Source organism: Chinchilla lanigera, unplaced genomic scaffold (genome assembly GCF_000276665.1).
Source record: "Chinchilla lanigera isolate Chin_1 unplaced genomic scaffold, ChiLan1.0 scaffold00010, whole genome shotgun sequence".
In the NCBI taxonomy this organism is placed as follows: domain Eukaryota; kingdom Metazoa; phylum Chordata; class Mammalia; order Rodentia; family Chinchillidae; genus Chinchilla; species Chinchilla lanigera.
Window position 1 is genome coordinate 4,585,454 of NW_004955411.1, and position 9,291 is coordinate 4,594,744.

Consider the following 9,291-nt stretch of genomic DNA (forward strand, 5'->3'; position numbering starts at 1 on the left):
GTTCAGTTCAGCTGGGTGTTACAAGCTGATCACCAGTTGTCAGTCCATCACAGGGGATTACAGCATTCTATAGCTCCTCCCAAGGAACAGCTAGAATCAGCAGCCTTCCATTTTCGCTAGCATTCTCTCCTGAAATCAAATTCATCGTCTGCCTACAGGACCAAGACAATTTTGTTTGTTAATAATTATAGCTGGTGTTTTTTCTCACCTCTGCTGTTAGTCATTTACATATATCCTATTAGTTAATCTCATTACTGTATTATAAAATAGACATATTTATTTATGTTTCTGAGGCAATGTCTCTCTACATAGCTCAGACTGTCCTCAAACTCACAATGATCTTCCTGCTTTAGCCTCCTGAGTGTGCACCACTACGCTTGGCTTCCTTGCTACTGTTTGTAGACATAGAAAACAAATGCTGGAAAGATTAAATGACTTTGGCACAAGCAGTGTGGGCTTCTACTGAGTGAGGATAAAAGCACCTGTTGCTGCATGTGTACACACACCCGGAATGTGGGGAGAGAGAGCTGGCAGGAGAGATGACGTCTAGAGAATTCTATAAATTATATCCAATACATTGCTTTAACTATGGTACAGTTTATCAAATACTTCACTGTATATTTTGTAGATTAAATTTTTAAACTCAGTCTTAAAGGCAAAGAATCAAGCAGTGTGTCATTTGCACACATCAATCGGGTGTCACTCATAACTCCTGCAGTTGCACCTATGAGCACACTGCACGGGGACAGTGGTTGCAAACAAGCTGGAAAGTCCTCCACATTCCTTTGCATAGAGGCAAGAGCTGCCTCCTCCGTTCCCAGCAGAAGAGCTGCTACACCTGGACAGAGACAGTGGTAGGTTTTCCTGGGCTGTGCAAGATTCTGCCAGGGCCAGGGTGCTGACAGCAGAGCTGGCCACCATACGCTCCCCCTAGGCTTGGCCAAGGTGGAGCCAAGGGCCATATGGGGTAAGGTGTGGGGACAGAGCCCTTCAGTCTGCAAAGACCACGGGCACCCTACAAACTTCTGAGAAAACTACCCAATGTTTTTCAGGCACCTAAGGATGCAATTTCATGCATGACAGCTCAATAAAGCATATTTAAAATATTCGATTCCTCAAATTTGAACCAGGCACCTGACTTGAGTGAAATTTCCAGTGCAGTTTATACCCCTCCGGGCTTCTGACATTCGTAACTGTTCACATGTTAACCCAAACCATTCACTCACTCACCTTAGTAAAAGCATATTTGGGGATTTTTATGTGCTGGGATTGGACATCAAAGAATTATTTTTATTACAGAGCTCTTATAGCCAAGTCTGAATTCACAACAGACCTGGCTCAGCAGCAGGCGGGTCTGGTGGGCAGCTATGCACTTCAATAAAACAGGTGAGCTGGGATCCATCAGATTCTAAATTGAAATCTTCCCCATCTGGGACCTCCAGAAGAATCCCTGCAGGTTTTAGAAATGAAACCAATCCTGCCTCTCGGGTGGTGATGGCTGGGATTTTGTTTTCATTTTCTTTTTTGGAAATGATTTTTCCTGGATCATGCAGTCTGATCTGCCCAGTGAGCTCTTCCCAAAGGCTTAGGCTCACTCCCATGAGCCACTTCACAAGACTGGCTCTGGACAGGTAGACTAGGCTGAACTGGAAGGACATTAGATGGGAAAGCGGATCAAAGTTCCTGTTGGTCTGGAAGGAGCAAACTTTGTTTTCTCCCAGACAACCCCCAGAGACTGTTTCCTCCTAAGGAGACCACTGGGCTTGACGTGGCTGCATTGCGGCTGCACACACCTACCTGGGGGAAGAACCACACCCAGATGGGGATGTGGTGCTCGAGACCGCAGAGGGGCCGCGCTGGCTGCCGCCCCATTGCTCCCATCACCCCTGGGAAGCCCCTTGGAGAGTGACCTGTCCTCCACCCCACTAGGAAGGTGCTCCCCTCTCATCGTGTGGGAAAAATGCCAGGGTGGTCTCATTCTACAGGTGCCTGTGCTCCCCACTGCTTCTCCCAGAGACAGTAACTTTGGGGAAGTCAGTTCTGACCCATCCCCTACTGATGTGACGTAGACTGTACAGCAGACATCCATCATTCCCCTCCAGGGTTAAACTGAAACGCCTGTAAATCAAAGCTAAAGCTTTGAAGTTGGTGTTCCTGAAAACTTTGACAGGATCCTCACTTCTAGGCTTTCCACACAACCGAATCGGAGTGATCAAGTGCCTCCAAATACCTGTGCTTAAGCCCCGTCCTCCCCGTTGCTGAGTGACACTAAGTGGATGTAACGAATGCCCAGGGTCCCAAGTGAAACCCTGCTCCCAAATAATCACTTACAGTTAATTACTAAGCGACAAATGAGCTCAGTGAAAGTGATTCAGAGCTGTGAATCAGCGAGTGGAATCAGGGTGGGCAGTGGAGCAGGCTGGTGTGGGAATGGCTCCTCTGACAGTGTGAGTGTTTTTGATGAAGGGATATTAAGCAGAAATTTTCTCTATCCACAGATGTTTGTAAAAGAGGAAATTGGCTTAAAGCAAAACAAAGTAAAACAAAACAAAATAAAACAAAACCCAGTTTCAGTTTCACATAAGGAAAAACTTGACTGGAAAATGAAAATATGAACTAGCCTGAGGACATGTCGGAATGCGCTGGGGCCTGGAGCCCGCCCTGGGCCCTGGGAGAAGGTGGAGACTCAGAGTAGGTGGGTGGCCAGGCACCAGGGAGCCCAGAGATCTCACCTGTGGCTGTGTCAGAGTAGCAAGCACCTTGGAGAGGTGTGGCATGGCTACGGAGAGTGGGGACCCAGGGAAGCTCCCGCCCTCAGCTCTCAGGGCTGAGGGTTGGAGCTTGTTCCACAGAGCTTCTAGGAGTTGAGAGGTGTCCATTCATATGGAAAGGCACTTAGGTCTCTGTTGAAGGTGAAATCCTGCGTTTGTAGAGGTCCAGAGAAATAATTTCTTATTGATGTTTATACTTTGTGTTTGTCAGTTTAAATAAAGTATTAAAATTGAAATAACAATGAATAAGAAATAACAGGGGCTGGGGATTTAGCTCAGCGGTACAGTGCCTGCCCGGCAAGCACAAGGTCGTGAGTTTGATCCGCGGTACCGGAAAAAAAAACAAAAAAAAAGAGAAAGAGAATAAGAAATAACAGTGAATTCTTCATCTACCTCTTCACCAACATTGCTTGGCTTCTTTTGTGTCCTGAAGTGTGGTCTTTATCTTCTGATAAAATCTATTCTAAGAAATGTAGAGTTAAAAGGAGATAATGCTAACCATACATCTTTCAAATGAAGGAGTAGAACCAAGTTTCTGATAATTTTATAGGATGTCAGGACTTTTCAGATTCCTGGCTCCACCTGCAGTAAGGGGATGAAGGAGATGTCCAAGGAGACACATGTGGCTTCACACAGCACGGCCTCATGCCTGGACGTCTACACCGAATCTCCTGTAAAACTGCATTTAAAAATTAACCCTACATGATGACATCTACCACCACACGACCTACCTTCTCATATGAGACTGTCCACAGTCCTCTTCCTGATGTGAGAGTCTAATGCTATGTCCTGTGTGACACGGAGATGAGGAGGACCCCTGCCTGAGTGCAGCCCCATAGGGGATCTCACCATGTTGTCCTGGGCTATCATCACCTGCCAGACAGCAAGGTGGGTTCACCCCTGGAGCTGGGTTGAACAGAGAGCATCTGCATGTTTTAGTCCCTAGACCTGGACCCACCTCCCACCTTGGGAGAGGTGACATCAGGGAGGCCCAAGCAGAACTCCCAGAGTGGTCAAGGGCAGGGTCGTCACATCAGTGACTCAGTCTGTTCCAAGGCCCGGGGCTGAGGCTTCCGGAAAGACAGTCAGCATCCATAGGCTTACAGAAGAGTGGGACTACTACACGTGGAACAGGATCACCCTTTGTCTTCCCCTGCGCCACTTTGCTTTCTGTTGTAGACCAGAGACCAGAACATGAGAAACAAGAGAAAGGCCTGGGACAAGAGTCACAAAACAGGATAGAGCAAGGATGACTCTGCCCAAATAGCAGGGAACTATAGGTAGAGTTACCCATCCCGTAGGCATGCATAAACCCAAAAGTACAGGACCCAGGCCTGTGTCCAACCTCATTTGCATTGTGGTTTTGGCACCTTGGGGGCTTTTGGATGCCGTGACACTTCCTCTACAAATACCACAATGTCAGAAGCTCCTCATCCCTCTGATAGTGGGCTGAGTCAGTACCCTATTGGGCCACGAGTCCCACCAGTCTCCAGCTATAGACCTTCCCATAACCCCAGGACTCCAACAGAGGCAGTAAGTGCCTGAGAGCGCTAAGATCTTATTGGCCCACTCTCTCCCTGTAGTGTACTTTTGCTCTTAATGAATCTTATTCTTGCTACTCTTTCTCAGTGTCCTGCTCTGTTCTTTGTTCAGGATGCCAAGGATACAGAGCCTTTCCCCAGCCCACTCACACACACCATCGGTCCATCGGTAACAGTCCTCCAGAACACATGTGTTAAATTCCTCATCCCCAAGGAGCTTTAGGAGATGAGAGGTGATTAGGTTATAATGATGGTTCCCTGTGCCCAGTGTTATGGTGCACGCCTGTAATTGCAGCCCTCGGAAGGCTGAGGCAGGTCGATCGTTGCAAGTTCGAGACCAGCCTGGGCTACAAAGTGAGTTTAAGGCCAGCCTGAACTCCATAGTGAGACCCTGTCTCAAAAAGACAAAAAAAAAAGATGGTTCCCCATGACCAGATTAGTGCCTTTTACAGAGACCCAAGAAGCTCCTGACCCTGCCAGCCCTCAGCAAAGAGTCACCATCTCCATTCTGCAGAGCCCTCAGCAGGCCCCGTTCAGCTTCCTGTCATCATCTCTGTCACCACCAGCACCACGCCCTACTCAGTATCTCTTACTTGTCTCCGGCCCTTCTAGTCTGTGGCAACTCAGGTCTCTGGAGTGAGACACCCTAGTCATTAGTTTCTGGCCTCGTTCCCTGTTTTTTTCCAAGGCCTGGGACCCTGTGCCCCCTCCCTGCTTCTTGTCATGGCCTCTCTCACTGCCCCCAGGTTATCTTTCTTATCTCTGAGCCCCTCCCTGCCTAAGGAGGTGGTGAGCGTTCTTTCTCCACCGTGGGATGGCAGCGCAGGTGCAGAGGTGCGGAAAAAAGCGCTCATGGCTCTTCCCAGCCTGGCAGATGGCCCAGAGGCGACAGCACATGGAGCTGCCTCCTCCCCGAGTAGAAATGCCAGCATTGCTCTCTCCTCTGTGACTCTCCCTGCATGTCCTCTGGGTCTGTCCACCATGGACTCTGCGCCCTCCCACTGGCCACTTCCAGGCTGTGTCCTCAGCCATCTCCTCGGGTACCTGGTGCGCAGGAGCCCTGCCTCCCAAAGCCCAGGGCGCTGTGGGGAGGGGCCCATGAAGGGGTCCAGAGGAGAGGAGGGGAGCACTTCCACTCCTGTAAATCTCAGCAAACATCTGTTTTGCTCAGAGGCAAATGAACATCTGGGCAGCCATTACAAGACAATCTGTCTGGGCAATGTTTTCCCAACACCTCGAGAGGCAGAGCCTGCCTGTAGGGCTGCTCAGGCAGGTGCTGAGCAACATGTGCCCAGCCCCGGGAAGAGAGTCAGGTGCCTTTTATGTTGGAGAAACACTTTTAAGTCCTTTGATTTTTTTTTTTTTTTTTTTATGTCCACACTTTGGAACCTACAGGGTTGTGTTATGGCAAAAACACCTGACTGCCCCTGACCAATGTCAGACCGCAGGGCTGTCTCATAGTCCTGACTTCACTGAGCTCGACTGTGTTCCCAGGAACCTCACAAAGCTTTCTGAAGATCTCACTTGTGTTTCCAATTGGTGTGAGGCAAAATGCTAGAAAAACAGAGGAGAAATATCTATGTGCACCAAGCAAGAGGCAGGGCAGGGCACTCTGCACTGGAAAGGCAGCCGCAAAACGTGTAGCTGGAGAAAGGGAGGGGAGACACAGCTCTCAGTCCACTCAGAAGCGCTGAGCGCATACGCAGGCAGGGTCAAGGCCCAGGCTCAGGAGGGGAGCCAGGGAGCTCTAGGCAGGTGGCTCTGCTCTTCTTCTGCTGAGTATGACTGAGTCTGTGTTAGAGATCACATCTAAAACTCTCATCTTGCAGAGGAGCCTGAAATGTGTATTCTATCTAAAATGACTGAGATCTAAAATATTACTTCAAACAAGTGAATGGGTCACCACGGGTGACTCCTCCTTTGCCAGTTTGTGATGTCTAGAATACATCTTCTGGAATGCTTCAAAATCAAGATCCATTTTTCAAATTTTCCATTTTACCTAAGACTCTAACATAAAACTGATAGAAACACATCCATTTCCATCAAATTATCTTGTTTGCTTTTCTAATACTTAATATTACAACTCAGAGAACAATGAGATTGTTTCAATAGACTTTTAAAAGTTGACATAATGGAGAGCGGATTGCAATACTTTTTATATGGCCCCCGAAGCCACGTTTTTGTTTATTATGCTTTGGTAGCACTATGACAAGAACGTTCCAATTTGTGCTCACAGAATGAGAAAGATAGCTGTGAATGGTGATTATCGTTCTTATTTTGCAGTATTGTGGATTAAACCTAGGGCTTTCCCACTGAGCTACATCCCTAACACTTTTTAAAAAAATTTTATACTGAGACAGCATTTTGTTGAGTCTCTAGGTTTCCCAGGCTGGGCTTGAACTTGTGATCTTTCTGCCTTAAAGTGTGCCTTAAAACCCTGGACAATTCCAATTAAATTAGATCAGGAGCTTTCAAGAGGAACAGAAGAAAATGTTTTTCCAAGATAAATTAAGTAACAAAATGTAGCAACTTCTCTTTTCTTTATGACTAAAAGTGAGGTAAGAAGGATGTCAAACTCCTAACAAGCACCAAAACTACCTCCATGGGAGTCTCACCGTGACCTGCAAGGTGGGAGGCCACTTTCCCTGGGACACTGCAGAGTGCTTGGCAAAGGTCTGTATGGAGAAATGCATGCAGGATGGAGCTGCTGCTACTGAGGACTGCAAAGGCACCACCCTTCTAATGTATGGTGGTCACCAACGAGTGAGCTCAACACACACGAAGGAAAGGGAATTTTCACTTCACCCATGAACAAAGCCGACGTCACTCACTCTGATACAAAATAACACAGGATGAGTAGATGGACAGCCTGACAGATGGATGGATGGACAGATAGATGATGGATGATAGGTGATAGATAGATGACAGAGACACATAGAGAGATGATACATGAGGGGTGATAGATGGTAGATAAACATAGCTGACAGATAAATAAATGACACATAGGTGTTAGATATATTAAAATCTGTTATGGGGACCCCAGTTTGAAAATAACTTACCTAAAAACTCCAACAGAGGCTTCACTGGCCTGCAGATGTTGCCTTAGGAGGTGTCTCTAACAGACCAGAGGTACAACATGCTGGGAACACCTCGGGGCCAGTCTCCCGTGCACAAGTTCTGGGACTGGTAGGTGACTCCACAGCAGTGTTCTTAAGTTTTTCTGTTTTATTTTTGTAAATCTAGGTTTCAAGCTCCAGCAGCTGTGGCTGTGGATTTAAAACCGAGGGCAAAGAGAATTATCCAATGTCACTTAGCCTACACTAAGCTACCCTAAGAGCAGTGTCCCTTGGGTGTTTTGGCAATAGATGAACTTGTGCCTCAGTTTTCAACCTGGAGAACTGGAATGGGGAGAGTATTTTCCAATCATCTCGGGCATCTTGGGATTGCCTGAGAGCTGTGAGGCTCATTGGGCCTTTTTTTTTTTTTTTTTTGAGACAGTCTCTCTATGCAGTTCAGGCTGGCCTTGAGTTCACTTGGTAGCCCAGTCTGGCCTCAAACTCACAATGATCCTCCTGCCTCAGCCTCCCCAGTGCTGGGATTACAGGTGTGCACGACCACGCCTGGCTATATTGGCCCTTTTATTTCATGCAGCTCTGAGATCTGCAGACAGGAGAAATAATGAATGCCATGTGTGGATGACAGCGAGAAACACTGTCAACATGTAGGACAAAGTGAGAAGCAAGATGAGCACCTGAACTTCCGTATTGAAGCAGATTCATCGTTCCAGGCTGACTCAGTGCTGGTCATTATCGTATGGACCCAGTTTGTGTTCTTTGGAGTGCGGGTGTGTCTGCGTATGGACAGTGGTTTCTGTGAAGCCTTACTACCTCCTGGCTGGAGGCAACAGCCGGTCATTGACCTCACAGGGAGTTTAGAGACTGTATCATTCGACAGAATTGGCTCACGATGATCATTAAGAAGTATTAAATAATTCTTATTCTTTCCTGTGCTTTCTCCATGATATAGTTGATATTTCAAAAATAAAATAGTTCAATTTCTTTTCCCTTTTATTTCCGTGTTGAATAGCATTACCCACGGTGTATTATTCCTATTAAATCCCAAAGAATACACTACATCCCAGACCGATATGGATCTTGTCATAGAATACTGCACAGGAGAAAGTCGTCAAGTCTAGATCCCTTTCAGCCATGCCATGCAAAGAGGATGAAAGGCTTCAAAGCTCTGGGACGTGATCCATTCCTGTGGAGAGCTCTGTTGAGGAGGGAGGCACTAGATGTCCCCACCAGCATTCCATGTCCAGATTTGGGCCCCACAGGCAAGAGGGTGGCTTTCTCACTGAGTGAATGCCTAGCTCTTCTCACCTCTTCAGAGGAAACTGCAGAGTCAGGGGTAGAGTTGACATCTGGTGGTGATCAGTTGCCTCCACAGTGATCAGATGCACAAGCTGTCAAGATGCTTTTGGAGGCCCTTTCTTGGACTGTACTAGAGGTTGTTTTGCCCTGGGCAGGAAAAAATCCTGCTAGACAGCTTGGAGTCATTTTAGATTTGTTCCAGGTGCAAAGAGCACAGCTGGAGAAAGCCGATAAAGATTCTCCTGCCATATCACCTAACAACACCACTGTATTAGTTACCTTCCTGTCACTGAGACAAAATGCCTGACACCCACAAATTAAAGAGGAAGGTTTACTTGGGCTCTCAGCTTCAGTGGGTTAAGCCCATGGTTGGCTGGCTATAAAGGAGAAATGGTGGTGCAGAAGGACATTTAATTTGTCTTTAGACAATAGGTTTTCTTGCCTTAATTATTTTAGTACTTCAGATTTACTGAGACTTGATTTTTGGACCAAAAGATAACCTATCCTTGTGCATTTTCTTGTGCACTTAAAATACATTTTCTGCATTTGGATCTAGTGTTCTAGCAATATCAAATAACTTAGGGGCTGGGGATTTAGCTCAGCGGC